General features: G+C 47.4%; 1 pseudogene; it reads left to right on the forward strand.

Annotated features, from left to right (window-relative positions):
* Positions 1-12,184: 12,184 nt before the first annotated feature.
* LOC146186508 (cullin-3 pseudogene) lies at positions 12,185-14,473 on the forward strand (annotated as a pseudogene).

The following is a 14,473-nucleotide window of genomic DNA, read 5'->3' on the forward strand; positions in this document are numbered from 1 at the left end:
ATAAGACCATAAGAAAGTAAAAAGAGGGCGGCATGTCCCCTAGCTCACTCCATTGCTATGACACGGCTATCCCGCTAAGCTCGGGGATATATATGTTCCTTTTTTTATGATTTTATTTTGGTTTGCATTACAACAGCAATGAAAACCGGGGGAGAGCAGCCAAAAGGGGTATCAACACCTGACGAAGGCCCATCCACCCCGTAAGAAGACTGTTTATAGAAATAAATATAAAAAAATTCGCATTAAGACATATAACATGAAATATGCAAAGAATTATACATTACAAAACAAGTTATATGACAGCATATCGCTGGGAAACAGATTAGACATGACATAATATCATAACACTCCGAGAAAAAAAAAGCATATGCACAGAAGGAATGCATATATGACTACAAGGCATCACAGGGACACACGTCTGGACAATCGTGTCCGGAAAAGCAAATTTGAAAAGGAAAAGGTGCAAAGTGAAGTTTTTTTTGGGGGGCTTTAGGTCTCTAGAAGTTGGCTGACTATGCGTTTCTTAATTTTTTGATCACTAGAGTTTTCGAGGGCGAGATCTAAAATTGGCGGATAGGAAGACAAGCTAGGTATGAGGTATGTCAGTCTCATAAAACCGAAATTTGTTCGAACGTTCGAGACATTGTATTTTACGTCACGTAAACTATAACTATGGATGGCTAAACAAGTGTCTTCAAAATTTTGTCTGTTTGTTTTTATCAGCGTGCGCACATGATATGCGAGCTTTCTTTTGTAAGTGTGCTCAATGGAAAGAAGGCTCCATTTCTATAAATACTCTTTCGTGCTTTCTTTAATAGGTATGTTTGCTATAGCGCGAACAGCTCTTTTCTGTAGTAAGAATATTTTTGTTTTTTTTTCGTTTGTGTTGTGGTTCCCCATACCAGTAATCCATAATGAATGTATGAGTAAACAAGTGAATAGTAGAGCTGTATTTTAAATCTTTTCCAGTAGTAGCGTTCTAAACCTATTTGCAATGCCGATAGAATTTGATATATTACGGCTCAAATAATCTACGTGGTCGGACCATAGGAGGTGTTCTTCAAAAAACACGCCCAAAAACTTTATCGACTTTTCGCGACTAAGCACATTATCAGCAAAGTTCAGCACAAAGTTGTCTTGTACAGATTTGCTTTTAGCTCTGAAAAGTATTTGGTTTTCTTGACTGTCACCCGCCGTGCTCGTCCAGAAGGCGACGGTCTGTTCAGCTGCTGGCATTCGAAAGGGTTCTCCTCTCACCCGCCGTGCTCGGTTGCGTTGACCGGCGGGCTGTTGAGGTGTGCCTGCTGAGCACCTCGGAGAACTACTCGGAGTCGAACGAGTTTACAGCATGTTTATTGCAACACGTCTCTTCCCCCCAAAGTCACCTCTGAAACCTCGTTAAATAGGCTCGCTAAGCAAAGACCATATAGCTAAGCCAATAAGGAGGTAGTAAACTCTCTGGGCGGGGCCAATAGGCTCCAGCATAGTTCGTCCTCACACCAGTAGGGCTGTACGCAATCACGCGTGCACATTCCATGGAGATCAAATCCGCAGCCGTCGTCACGTGCGCCCGTGCCGGACAGCCCGAGTCCCGTGGGAATGAGCTTCGTGGCATCCGTTGCTCCTTTACACAAGAGCCCAGCACACACACCTCCACACACCGTGGATGATCTCCTAACGTGCCGTCCGGAATACTGCTGCTCGCCTTGCCGACGCGCGGACATCCGGAGTCGTCTTATGGGCGGGGTTGCGTCGGCTACTTGAAATCCGCGCCAGCCAGGCATTCCGCAATCCAGGGTCACGGGAAATGAACGAAAAGGCACGCACTGCGCGCCGGCTCTTAAGTGCAAACACCGCAGCTGCACTCTCGACGAGCAGGCGCCAGTCCAGAAGCCGGCGGTGTGGTATGTCGCGTTGATGAGCGCAACACTAGTCATTGGGTACAATACCCCCTCTGGCAAGGCGCTGTCTCCTGGGGAGGGCGCCCCAGCGCCTAAACCAGTCAAAATCTCACACTTCAGTTGGCAGCCGACACGCTTCCCAGGCTCGCCATTTGGGGATAGAGGTCTCTCGTTGCCCATCCTGCGAACGGCAACTAGTTCGCTGATGCATATGGCTGGTAGGTCGCCTACATTAACATCTCACAGGTCAGCATCGAGAGTCAACTTTCTCTCGGCAACCTCGCGGTAAAAAGGCAGAGGTTTGTCCGCCTGTGGACCGAGGTAATATTCGGGTGTAAGCACACGACGCGCCGTGCCCATCCAGTACATGATGAGCAAGCGACCAGGGTAAGCCTCGTCAGCTAATAGCCTCTCCACCAGCCTTAAAGCGAGTACTCGAACCACTGTTGGGATGCACGGCAGGCCAAGGCCTCCCCTGCTCGTCGGAAGGTGTAGGATGCGACGGGCAACTAGCGCTGTCCTGCCGTCCCAAAGAAAATTCCCTACAAGGGACGCGAGTCGGTTCGCCACACGGCGCCGGATTGTCGCGATACGCGCCACATAAAGGGTGAAAGCGCACGCTCGTGTCTTGACTACACTTTAGCATTGAGCGTGAGTTGGTTGGTTGCACAACTTTTATTTCCATCGAAAATGGGCGTCCTCTTGCCCGCCCGCGGCACGCGTGCGGGGGTTGAAACACTCTGTGTCAGAAAGGGCGTGCGTTGCTCGCGAGAGAACGTTCCAGGTGCGGGAGACCCCGCTTGGCTCGAACAGCACGCCAAGTACACGCACTGCGTCCACAAACGGTACGGCGGCGGCTAAAGGGCCTCTGGACTGACCGAAGCGGAGTGCGTTACTTTTCTTCGTGTTGAGCTGCGATCCAGATACAGCTGCGTATTCTGAAAAGGTGTTCAAAAATGGGAGGCTTATCAAGGTTAAGCCCGGTGGATGAGAAGCATGTTAAGCAGCTGCCTCAGTGTGAACGTGGCTAAGTAACGGAGACGTGGTTTTAGGTTAATCGTCGTAGGCATCTACCGCATACACGCCCGGCGCAAAGACGCTGGCGCGGTTGCGGGCACAGACTGACGCGACGGCGGGCGCGCGCCGCTTCATCCCTGGCGCGACGTCACATATCACGAGATGCAGCGATGGTGGCGGCGCCGCCGCGTCGCGCGCGACGGCGCGAACCGAAGCGTGGAGGCCTCCGCCGGGCGACGTCCGACGGCGGGATATGAGGCCCCATCTGCAGCCGGTGTGACGTCATCACGTGACATCATGTCACGTGACCTCACTTCAGGGTCAATGGTGGCCACCGCCGGGCGTCGCGGGAAGGCCCGAAACCTAGGTTAATATGCTTCGCATAAAAACAACGAAACTGTCATTGTCACGCATGAAGAGTGAAATACCGCGTATGTAGATACAACGAGCGTCTCCTGTCCTACTGATGGAAAACCTCGAATAAGCCTGTCCGCGGCGACCCTACGCAAAAGCGGGTCGAGCGATGGTAGAGAGATTTAGCATACCGTGATTCGCGATCCGCCACCGTGACCCTCTACCGCTCGTGGGCGGAGCGTACAAGCTGACTGGTTCCAATGCGGCATGTCTATGCCGACATCCAGTACGTGGTGCCATCTATCGGCATTAAATTAATCTAGCATGTGCAGTGGAACGCGCGGTGGCGGATCACGGTAGCGGACCGCGGAGGCGTGATTCCGTTCCCTCAACGGTAGGGTCCTCTGAGCAGCGCCACCTGGCGACAGGTAGCGGAAATATTGTGAAAATGAATAAAAATACTTCCAAGCCCATTCCTGGGGAGTGTTCCCCTTTAGGTTACAATAAGTAGTGATTTTATTTCTTAAGCAGCAAAATCAGCTGTGAACAGAGCCACGAGGTGATGGCATGACAATGGTGACACTAATCAATTAACCCTCACCGTAATCATTTGATGCCTTCAGTGAGTGTATGTTACCTTTATGTTGCGTTCAGAGACAACTTTTGGTAACTCTCGCCATTTAACCCGCTGAGAGGCATTCAGTGAGGAGAAAGAAGTTGCGGGACCCAACCGTTGAGGAGACGGACTTACGCCCTCACCGCGTAATCGGAAAGCTGCCGGCAATTTGACCATTCAGTACTAGTTCGCTGCTAGGTAGAATCGCACCCTGCGGACCAGCAATGTGGCTACGAATTTATATTCGATGTTATGGATGGTAATCGGTCGCGTGAGAGACTCCAAAGATTCAGGCACTGCGCGAAACACCGCGTCCTCAATAGTACTGAAGACGTAACCGCATAGAACGCAGTTTGCTATGCAAAGGCAATCTGAGTAGTTTATATATTGTATCATGTTTTCTTTCGAACATTACCAGTTAAATTTATGAAAGCAGTGATTTTTAAAGAGGCACAGGGCTTTTAGGCGAACTCTTTGCGATGTCCTACATGGGAAGAGAAAATGAAAAAAAAAAACGAAAACAAACTGTGCAGGTGCAGAAGCTTGCCTATGAAAGCAAGGAAATTAAAAAAAGAAAATGGCGGTAACCGTCTGTGATCTTTTTTCTTTATTTAGGGATTGCTTCACGCCTACTAAAGCGCACAGACGTTGCACCCACGTGCGTCCTCGGAGGAGGGTGGCTGATTCTGGCACTGATGGGGCTGGGACAGGTAGGTTACCGCCGCTTGCGGCGGTGGCTAATCAGCCACCGAATTTTATCTATTGTAGGCCGCCATTGCACGCGCCACCGCTTCGGTGGTGGACGACGGCTGTTGCGGCGCAGGTCTTTCTCTCCTTCTTCTTTTTCTTTCTTCTCTATTTTCTCTTTTGTCCGCACGAGGCGAGCCCCGCCGGGGTGGTGCAGTGGTAAGACGCCCGACTACTGTGCCGGAGTACCCGGGTTCGAACCCGACCTCGGCGGCTGCGTTTCGATGGAGGCGAAACGAAGAGGCGTCCGTGTGCGGTGCGATGTCAGCGCACGTTAAAGATCCCCAGGTGGTCGAAATTATTCCGTAGCCCTCCACTACGGCTCCTCTTTCTCTCTTTCCACTTTCACTCCCACCTTCCTCCCTTCCCTTACAGCGCGGTTGCGGTGTCCACAGAAAACAAGTGAGACAGTTACCGCGCCTTTCCCTTCCTATAAATAAATAAACCAGGCAGCGGACGTAGCTCAGCCACAGAGCTAGTAGCAGGCCCGTCAATTTTGTTTTCATTATTCCTACAGCCACAATAACAACAACAACAAAAGAGAACATAGACACGTAAGAAAAAAAAGAAAGGGGAGAGAAAGATGCGCGCCGCAACAACAGCCCTCGTTCACCTCCACCGAAGCGGTGCAGGATGCAATGACGGCCTATAACAGATAAAAATTCAGTGGTAGGCTAGCACACGCCGCAAGCGGCGGTGACCCCGTGCCTCATCAGAGCCGACCGTGATGTCGACGGCTCGAAAATGTGCGTAGTGTGAAGGAAGCTGCCGCTTAAATGAAAAAAGAAGTGTATGAGCCAGGCTAACAAAAATCACTGAAAGCGGTTAGCTTTACACACAAGCCAGTCGGTACATTTACTGCCGGCGAATGGAAGCCGGAATGGAAATATTCGTCTATCTGCCCGCCCTAGAGCACACCTCGACTAAGTGTTATCGAATTCAAGCTGCAACGTATTGACGTGAGTATCGAGGCTTATTTAAAGAGCTCAAGTGTTCCTCTGAAGAGATAATAAACTACAATTTTACAGAATGTACTGTTTCACGCTCGTTTCTTGTGCTCAATATGGCAGCCACATAAAAATAAAAGCTAGGAACCATCACATTTCCTTCTACACAGTATGATATGTTTTCTAGAGCGCCTCTCTAGATCTCTAAAGAGGTATGTTCGTGGACGTACAGGCAAGGACGTTACTTCTCAACTTAAGCGACTGTCATGCGTAATGGGGTTCACTTTGATGAACTGAAATCTAAGCAATGATCCAAAGCTTCACTATGATGGCAGAGTGCTGCTAGAACCTGACCCTCGTGTTTAATTTTCTTCGGGAAAATGGCGCAATCATTGATTTACGTGACCTCATGATGTCTTTGTCCACCCGTCGCGCTATTTCCGACGTCTGCGCACCAGACAGCCCGTTTTCAAGCGTGCGATATTCCACGTCAACATACTTGCACGCATCAGCTTGTTTGTTACAGTGCCGTGCGACAGCCCTCCGGCTGTTCAAGGCATCGCAGAAACGAATACTAAGTTTTTTTGAGCGAGAGATTGCTCGGGGCTTTTTGCCTTGACTAACAAGCGAATTGAACTTCTCTTAATGAACTTCGGTTTCGAATACAGCCATTTACAGCAAGGTCCCGCCGTTACTTATTTTTTTGAGTCAGTGAGCCCGCCACTTACCGTGCTATACCATGCAGTGTTCAACAATAGCCCTACTGAGAATATTGATCTTATAGTTAAAACTGACATGAACCCTGACTTGCCTCTTGACAATATACGCCGCCTTCAAGCTATTCTTGACTCTTATCAAGACTGTTTTGCCATCACTTCCAGGCTTAAAATACGTCATAGCAATGCGTCGCATTATGGATGATGCTCCCATCGCCATGTGGTCGAGCTCATGTGACTGACACGCGCTTCTCTTCTCTGGGAGCTCGATCGCCGCGATTTGGTTAGCCGAGCCGGGTCTTCTTTCACCAGTGATTGTGCGTTGGTGACAATAATATGCTTACTTAGCTATATCGGCTTCTATTACAAAATATGCCTCAGGTTGTATGCACCAGTTACCTCACTACACTTCGCGACGTAGCGCAGCGTGCGTTTTCAGGAAGAAGCAGTGGAAAGCGCGCTGTCAAAGAAGCAGAAAGAGTAGTTATGTACAGAGGGCATCACACTGTCAGTCGCAGCGTGGCGCGCACCACAAGAGGAAGCGTGGGAATCGGGCGTCACTGCGCGAGCGGTCTTTTGCCTTCGTATATACACTTAGGTGGTCCTACTTGTATCTAAATAGTATACGGTAGGTATGCACGTGTGATCAGTGCTTGTGTCGAATCAATAAAGAAAGTTGGTCTTATTTCTGTTTTCCTGGTGTTATCTGAAGTTATCGTCATCAAGAGGAGGCTTCTGCCACTCATCTTCGGCCAGTCATGTGAACCGAAAAAAGGCGAGGCGTAAAAGTGCACTGCGCTTTACCTAATATCTACATAACAGGCGTGGAATCCCATACAAGGAAGTTGTTAACACGCTCGCATTAGATGGAACTGTGGACGCGAAAATGAGTGCCGTCTTTCGGACATAGCCTTGGCAGGTGACATGGCCGATCTTTGATTAGCCGCCGGCTTGTGATTGTGGCTCCTTGCGCGAACCTCTTTTATTGTTCGAAGAAGTTGGCAGACATATATGCACAAACAAGCACTTACACAATCGGCCCGATCCACGGCCGGGTGCGTAAAGCGCTCGGAGGCCAGCAGTGCACGCTTGTGGCAGGCTGTGACGCAAGCGTGCATATGAAACGGTGGATCACTCATGGGCCGCCGGTGATGGCGACCCATGTTGGCCTTCGGGCCAACAGGGGTGGGGTGGGTGTACCTCTGAGCCAGTAGCGGTGTACGCATGTATATATACCTGTATATATGTATATATAGTATTGTACATGTCTCGTTATTGTGCTCTAGTGTTTGTAACATGCTTGTGTATTTCATCCCCATTTGTAATGTATGTACACTCTGTGTATGTACGGATAATGGCGCCGGTGACGCTATATATACTGTGTATATATACGGCGCCAGTGGTTGCAGCTGTAATATGACTCGAAACTCCGTTCGTCCCTCTGTACATAGTGCATCTGTACATAGTTCATCGTAGCATGTTTATTCACATATGTAAATAGTTGATTGTGTTTGCGTATTTAAGTGTTATATAGTGTTTATTGTGTTTGTTCTGTTGGTTCTGTTTGTGCCTCCCCAGGGCTCTTATATATACATGCGGAATAAAACTGAAAACTGAAAAAAAAAAAAAAAGTTGTATAATTGTGTTTGTAAAATGCCAAAAAAATAATAACACTTAAAACGTAAAAAAAAAAATACACCGCTATTGGCTCAGAGGTACCGGGGAAGGGGGTGGGAATAAATCTTTTTGTTCGCATTTGCGAGGTCGTTTTTTTTGTCTTTCACACTTTTCGAAACGAAGCCTAGTTATATGACGCCGTGTGTTTGAGAGTGCATAAAAACAACAAAAACGGCGGGGCTGAGAGTGCATAAGTACCGGCAATTCTATAGTTGTTAAGTGAAAGCGGAAAGACAGAAAGAAGTGGCATAGTGGAGGGCTTCGGGGTAATTTCGACCACCTGGGATCTTTAACGTGCACTTACATCGCTCAGTACACGGACGCATTTTCATTTCGCCTCCATCGAAACGCAGCCGCCGACAGTGGAGTTCGAACCCGGGCACTCCGGCACACTAGTCGGGCATCTTCACCACTGCGCCACCGCGGCAGAGCCTGTACAATATCTGTGCAAGTAAAATAACATTTGGTGATCGAAATTGCTAGGGCCCTCCACTGCTGCGTCTCTCATAGCCTGAGTCGTTTTGGGCCGGTTAACTAGATAAACCAAACCGTTTGGCAAGTCCCTTATTGAGGTCAAAGCCCTTAATGCCTCATCGTTGTCGACAGAAGGTTTTCAGCAGAGGCGTCACGCTCTCGAGAGCGAGAGGTAAAAATAAATTAATAAACCTTGTCTCCAGCGGAAATCGAACCTACATCCCTTGGATCCAGTCTAAAGCTTTACCAACTGCGCCATGTCCCGGATCATGAAACTTTTTTTTTCTTTATTGCATGGAAGTACTTCGAGCACTCTAACCAGGTCGCATCCCCCAGCCTGTCAATACACAGTTACACCAGCATCGGGCTTTAAATTTGACCACAAATGAAAATTGCGGGAGACATGCATCAAGTAAAGGTAACCAGGCAGGAGGTCGATCCTGCGCAGCATATACCTCCCACACCATAGCACGTTGTTCTCTGAACAGAGACTTCGATGAACGTGGTGGCTCTGCGTGGCGATCTGTCATGCGGCTCTTCCAAGGGCTAAAAAGTCTCATGAGCACAAAAAGGTCACATGGCGCCTCAGAAGCTTCCCAGGTGCCGAATTCTTGTTGGCTGTAGTGCCCGGGCAAACTCACAACAAGAGATTCACCCCTTGTTGTTTCCGACAAATGTCGTTCCGATAGACAAAAGATGTTTGCCATTTAAGACCGGATTAGACTGCGTCTATCACTCGCTGAAATGTAGTTTGGGTGGAGCACAGATCGAAAGGCAGGACCTTGAATTCATAAAATCCGTGGGGCATAACAAACGCTGTCTTTTCGACTTCGATTTGCCAATAGCCACTTTTTAAACCGAACAAAGACGTTGCGGGCGCGACGTAGCCGGTTCAGGGGCTCATCAACGCGTGGTAACGGGTAGACGTCTTTTTTGTGTACTGGTTGAAGCTCCGATAATCACCACAAAACCTTAAACTGTTGTCTTCATTTTAACGAGAAGAAAATTTAAGCTCAGGGACTCCTTGACGCCTGTAAAAAACCGTCATTCAGTATTTCGTTCTCTTGTTGAGCTATGACTTCGATTTACCGCGGTGATACTCTGTACGTGTTCTGTCATTATGGTCGGATTCGTTCGTCGGTTATTATGCGGTGCTTCCTTAGGGGCATCTGCTTGACTGCGGTGGTGAACGAGAAAAATTCTTGTTTTCTAGACAGCAGGACGAGAAGTCTATCCTTCACGACCCGTGGTAGAGTATTGACATATAGGGAGAATTTTGACGTTCAGTAGGCGGATGCGTCGCTCTGAAGTGTGAGGCAGTGTTTACGAGGCAGTCGGAAGTTTCGGCGATTTGTTCAAAATATACGCAACTGCGGCTTTAGCGATGCATTGCCGTTTGTTTCCGCAATTTGTGAGGAGCACATCCGGTAGGCCGCTGTGCAGATGGACGGTACTGCCTGCAACGCAGACGCCATACTTTAGCAGTAACTCAGTATCCTGTTCGGTAATCGCGGCAGCACTAGATGGGGCAACAAATTCGTACCACTAGATGGCCCTTGTTTATAAATAAATAAATAAATAAATAAATAAATAAATAAATAAATAAATAAATAAATAAATAAATAAATAAATAAATAAATAAATAAATAAATAAATAAATAAATAAATAAATAAATAAATAAATAAATAAATAAATAAATAAATAAATACAATAAATAAATAAATAAATAAATAAATAAATAAATAAATAAATAAATAAATAAATAAATAAAACAAGCCGTCACTTCCACAAGACGCATGGAAAAGCAGCCGAGGTTCTTCTCCTCCAAAGAGCAGTCCAAAGCAGATTTTCAGCTACAATATGATCACAATTGTGTTTATGAATCAAAGTAATTTCGATATCATCGACATACATATATACCTCAGCTGTGAAATGAACAAAATCAATTACGATATCATCACTTGTCTCTTAATGACATAATTGCCAAAAACAAATGTTTTCGATAAGGAATGTTTTTTGAGACAACTGCAACATATTTCTCGCGTTTTTTTTACACAGCCTGATATATGAATAATAAGTGTGCAAATTGTTTTATTGAGAATGCATTTGGCTGAAAACTTACGAATGTTCGCTTAAGACGAAATTGTAGAAAAATGAGTTCGAGAATGACAAGAAAAGTCGAAATGTCAAATTTCCTTCTTGTGAGCGTTACTGTTGTTAAATGCAAACAAAAATACATAAGAAACAGATCTTATAATTAGGACTGAAATAAGAATAAAATGAACAAGAACAAACTATTAGTTTCGCTTTTGGAAAATGCACAGGAGATTACAAGTTTGGCAGTGTCTTTAGAAGCACAATTTTTTTGCCAATTATTAGAAATGATTGTGTAATGTCTTGAAAAAGTTATCATTTTTTAAATATGTTTCCAAAGTGGCTTCATGGGTTAAAACTTGCTCACTATCAGCCGAAATTCAAGAATTTCTAAAAATAATTTGATTTCGAAGTGAGGACAAGCAGTGACCGAGTATTTGACACAACTTATATGTACTACCACTTTTTTGCAGTCTTAAATTCATCCCCCTTTTCACAGAGACGCCCATGAAAGCTTTGAAAAAAGAAGAAAAAGCGCCCGGAATTTACCGTTTACCAGTACACGTCCGTCTTCCGGATTTTACTCCAGTTTTCCAGGCGGAGTTGCTGGCGGTGGTGCTTGCTCTGCGCAAACTAGACCCAACATACTCAACAGTGGCTGTAATTACAGACTCTTATTCCTTGTACTTATCGCTTTCTTCGAATATGGATTCGCCAATTTTAAACACCTTTCTTTCATTGCTCCCCTCATATTTGAGCCTCATACATATAGTGTGGGTACCAGGACACAGCAATGGGACAGCCAATGAGGTTGCTGACAGACTATCTAAAGAATCTCTAAATGGCCCTGTATTGCCCATCCTCCCGGCAACAGCGTAGATAACCGCAGCATGATTTCGGCGGCGTGCCTTATTAAGCACGCAGTTTGGATCTATTTTATCATCGGATGACTACCTGCATCGCAAGTATTCCTGGAATAGGAAATCATGTCAATCAAGGCAGACTGAGGTCTCTCTAACCAGGCTACGCTGTCGTATTCCGCCCCTAAATTTCTATATGAACAGGTCTGGTTTGGCGCTTTCTCCTGTCTGCGCATTCTGCGGGGAACAGGAAACAATAGATCATTTCTTGATATTTTGCCGCCGTTTTACCATGATGAGAAAACGGTATTAGAGAAGCCATTACAACAGCTGCAGGTCTTAATTTGAGCAGCCAAATTTTATTATCGTTCGGTGCCACCATGCTTGGGTACAGCCACAGGCCTGTTTTTAACGCCATTCAAAACTTCTAAATAGAAACAAAATGTCTACATTGCTAATATGCTTTGAAGTTTTAATCTGTACATACAAATCTAACTATTCTCCTACTGCGTGCGTTAGTATTTACTGTTCTTTATTTTGGTTTTTCATATTTACATTTCCTTCATTCTGTTCCCTAATATTTTTTTTATTTATTTTTGCGATACATCTCAAAATCTAATATCTCTTCACCCCAATTCTTGGCCGATCCCCCTCTGTAGGTATGTGCTATCAAATTAGAGGAGAACAACAACAACAACACGCGTGAACAGCACACTAGAAGAGAACGAAGACCTGCGGTTTGGCACGGTTGGCTCGAGCGGCGAGTTACGCGCATTAGGGATGGACGCCATGGCCTCGCTCATTGCGGAAAAGGACGCCAAGGTCGGGCTATCTGGAGAGCCTCCGCATGTCATGGGCGAAGGCGGCGGTGAGAACCTCTGGCCGCCCCTGCGGAGGGCCATCCAGGACATCCTGGATAAGTGCGACAGCGGCCAGAGCTTCTCCGATCTCTACCGAAGAGCCCACGTCATGGTGGCCGGGGGACAAGGAAGGCTGCTGCACACCGGACTGCGTGAAGCCGTGACTGACTACCTGGTAAGCAAAGTCCGACCAGCCGTCTTGGCCTCCGCCCACGACGACTTCCTGCGTACTCTAAATCAAGCCTGGAACGACCATCAGTCAAGAATGCGACGGATCAATGACATCGCTTTATATTTGGAGCAGCGATACCTGCCACAGAACAAATTGTGCAGCGTTAAAAACCTCGGGCTGCTTCTTTTCCGAGACGAGGTTGCGCGACACGCAGACATACGGGACAAGCTGCAAGAGATGCTCCTGCACGCAATGAGCCGACATCGCGAGGGTGAGATGGTCGACAGGATGTTAATCAAGAACGCTTGCAAGATGTTGAGTGAACTGAGCTTTAATTCGAGATCAGTTTACGAGGAGGACTTTGAGCGTCCTTTTTTGGCCGAGGCAGAAAAATTCTACGATGTTGAAAGCCAAAAGCTGTTAGAAAAGAGAGTGATCGACTATATCGAAATGACGGAGCGGCGCATGGGCGAAGAGTCTGAAAGGGTAAAGCTTTTCCTGGAACCTAGTACTGAACCCCTCATTCAGGAAATAGTGTACCAGAAGTTGGTTGCCAACCACGTGTGCGCCATAGCGGAGAAGGAAGACTCAGGCGTTGTGGCCATGTTGAAGAACGAAAGGGTGGGTGATCTCGCTCGCTTGTTTCAGCTACTAAGCCGCGCAGAGAACGGCCGCAAAACAGTAGCACAGTGTGTGAGCAAGTACCTGCGCGAGTTGGGCCGACCGCTCATGGCGGAGGACGGTGATAAAGTAAACTCGCTGTACGTGGTTAAAGAGCTGATGGAGCTAAAAGATCACTTCGAGCGCATTCTGAACAGTTGTTTCAGCGAGAAACACTTCGTCAGGCAGATTATAAACGCTGACTTTGAGTACATCCTCAACCTAACCACCAAAGCGCCGGAGCATGTGGCCGCGTTTGCAGACGCCGCGCTGAGGAAGGGGACAAAAGAAATGCCGGAACAAGAGTTTAAGCAGCTCTTAGACAAAACTGTCATATTCGCCCGCTTCCTGCATGATAAAGACCTTTTCGAGCGTTTCTACAAGCAGTATTTATGCAAACGCCTACTGCACAACAAGATAGTGTCGAGTGATGCAGAGAGAGCCATGGTCTTCAAGCTCAAGGTAGCGTGTGGTGCCATGTTCGTCTCGAAGTTTGAGACCATGATGAATGACATGTCCATATCCAAGAAATTGACACAGGAGTTCAGAAGCGCCGTCGCATCATGTAGAATGGAACTGCACGGAGTGGACTTGACTGTACGCGTGCTCACGACGGGCTTCTGGCCTTTCCCTGAGGTTACGCAGCAGTGCAACATACCCGCTGCCCCCCGTGATGCTTTTGAGACGTTCCGGCGGTTCTACCTAGCCAAACACGGCGGTCGAAAGCTGGACCTACAGCCTCAGAAGGGCTGGGTGGACATGAAAGCGGTGTTCTACCCACCAGCAGAGCCATCTACTTCATCGGCGCTCTCCGCTCAGCTCAGCGGTCCGCGCACATACGTCATCTTGGTGACGACCTACCAGATGTGCGTGCTGATGCTGTTCAACAGCCGTGAAAAGATCACGTACGAGGACATTGCCTCCGAGACGAGCATTCCCGAGACCAGCCTAGTGCGAGCTCTGCAGTCGTTAACAGTAGGCGAGGCCTCCGAACCGATCCTCGTCAAGGAACCTCCGACGGACGGTTTCGAGTCAGGTCACGTGTTTACAGTAAACGAATCTTTCACCTCCCATCTGAACAGGGTGAAGATCCGTAAGACCACTGCCAAGATATGCGGCGGCTCTAAAGGATACGAGAATGTTGCGCGCAATGTGGACGAAGATCGGCGGTTTGTGATCGAGGCTGCCATTGTGCGGGTTATGAAGTCAGAACGGAAGCTATCACATAGTGAGATCGTCGCCAAGGTTACCGATTTGCTGAGCGAGAGGTTCATCCCTGACGACGAGGTTATCAAGAAAAGAATCGATGTGCTCATAGACCGCGACTTTTTGGAGCGTGATCCCGATAACGACAATGTGTACAACTACGTGCCATGA

Source organism: Amblyomma maculatum, chromosome 6 (genome assembly GCF_055883805.1).
Source record: "Amblyomma maculatum isolate TAMU_Amacu chromosome 6, ASM5588380v1, whole genome shotgun sequence".
NCBI classification, from domain to species: Eukaryota; Metazoa; Arthropoda; class Arachnida; order Ixodida; family Ixodidae; genus Amblyomma; species Amblyomma maculatum.